The sequence below is a fragment of the Myotis brandtii genome, unplaced genomic scaffold (assembly GCF_000412655.1).
Source record: "Myotis brandtii unplaced genomic scaffold, ASM41265v1 scaffold897, whole genome shotgun sequence".
NCBI classification, from domain to species: domain Eukaryota; kingdom Metazoa; phylum Chordata; class Mammalia; order Chiroptera; family Vespertilionidae; genus Myotis; species Myotis brandtii.
This window is the reverse complement of record NW_005371679.1, coordinates 479,137-480,959: the sequence shown is the minus strand read 5'-3', so window position 1 is coordinate 480,959 and position 1,823 is coordinate 479,137. Positions and strand designations below refer to the sequence as shown.

At 48.8% G+C, this 1,823-nt stretch overlaps 1 long non-coding RNA gene across 1 annotated transcript in view; it reads left to right on the top strand.

Moving 5' to 3' along the window:
• Positions 1 to 641: 641 nt before the first annotated feature.
• Positions 642 to 1,823, top strand: part of LOC106724583 — a 7,883-nt gene continuing 6,701 nt past the window's right edge. Inside the window, exon 1 of the long non-coding RNA XR_001360431.1 lies at positions 642 to 909. This is a non-coding gene — a long non-coding RNA (uncharacterized LOC106724583). The remainder of the gene's footprint in view (positions 910 to 1,823) is intronic.

Below are 1,823 nucleotides of genomic sequence, written 5' to 3'. Positions count from 1 at the left end.
TTGGGTCACCACATGAGGAACTGTATTTAAAGGGCCAGAAGGTTGAGAACCACTGGCTTAAGCTAACCAGAGCCAGCCTCTGGAGTTCACGAGCAAGAACCCTAACTGATAAAAGCCCCAATTTACATACAAACTTGTGAAGGGGGGATGTCACGTCCTATTTCCCCAAGATGGCCTCGGTATCTTCCATCCCACCTGCTAATCTACATGGAAGCTACTCCTTCCATGGAGAAGTAGGTCTACGTCCCCTCTCGGATCTGGGCAGGCTCCCAGAAATAGAGTGGGGCAGAAGTGATGTTATGTGACTTCTAAAACCAGGTCTAGCCCTCACCGGTTTGGCTCAGTGGATAGAGTGTCGGCCTGCAGACTGAAAGGTCCCAGGTTCAATTCTGGTCAAGGGATGTACCTTGGGTTGCGGGCACATCCCCAGTAGGGGGACTGAAAGGTCCCAGGTTCAATTCTGGTCAAGGGCATGTACCTTGGTTGCGGGCACATCCCCAGTAGGGGGTGTGCAGGAGGCAGCTGGTCAATGTTTTTCTCTCATTGACGTTTCTAACTCTCTATCCCTCTCCCCTCTTCTCTATAAAGAAAAAATCAATAAAATATATATTTTTAAAAATAAATAAAAATAAAACCAGGTCTAAGAGGCCATGAAGCTTTGGCCTGGCCCCTTGAGATGCTTGCTCTGGTGGGGAAGTCAGCCCCCACGTAAGAAATTCAACGCCTCCATGATGCACAGGCACCTGTAGATGGTCCAGTTGACAGTCCCAGGCTCCGCCCAGCCGACAACCAGTATCAGCTGCCAGCCGAGTGAGTGCGTCTTCTTGGACATCCAGCCCAGTCGAGCTTTCAGATGATGGCAGCCCCACCCAACAACTGCCTGGGAAACCCCCAGCGAGACCTGCCCAGGTAAGCCTTCCCAAATTTCCGACCCACAAAACCATGAATGAGAAACTGATTGTTTTAAGATGCTAAAATTTGGGATTACTTGTTACTTGGTAATAGAAACTAGATATTCTTGCTTGCTTACTTATCTTATCCCACAGAAAGTTATATTTTCTCAGCAAGCGGAAAAATAACAGGTTAAAGGGCAATGAAACCTACATTTATTGAGGCCTACCCTGTACGGATCCTTTTCATGTACTACCGCATATAAAACCCTGATGAGTCTGTGACTTGAGAACAATTATCCCTTGGCTGAAAAGAGGAATTGGGTGGCCCGGCCGGTGTGGCTCAGTGGTTGAGCATCGACCTCTGACCGAGGAGGTAACGGTTCGATTCCGGTCAGGCCACATGCCCAGGTTGTGGGCTCGATCCCCAGTGCGGGGCATGCAGGAGGCTCCCCATCAATGATTCTCTCTCATTATTGATGTTTCTATCTCTCTCTCCCTCTCCCTTCCTCTCTGAAATCAATGAAAACATATATTTTAAAAAAAAAGAAAAGAGGAATTGCGGCCCAGTGGGAGACAGGCAGCTAGACAAGTGTCAGCCTGCACACGGGCGCCTTTTCTGCTGACCGCAAATCCCCCAAACGCAAGGCTAAAGGAGCAAGTGAGGGAAGAAAGTTTAACAACATGACGCTGTCGTGAGAGTCAAGATGACTGAGCTCTGGGATTAAAGTGTCCACATTGCTTCGCCCCAGCATTAGTCAGATGACAGATGGATCATGTTGCCCGTGAGGTGGGGCTGAGGATTGGGAGCGTTCACAGAGCCTTCCCGGTGCACAGTGTCACCGAGCGTGACCTACGTGACCTTCGGGTGCTTATAAACCCCCTCCTTTAATATATATTTTATTGATTTTTTTTTTACAGAGAGGAAGGGAG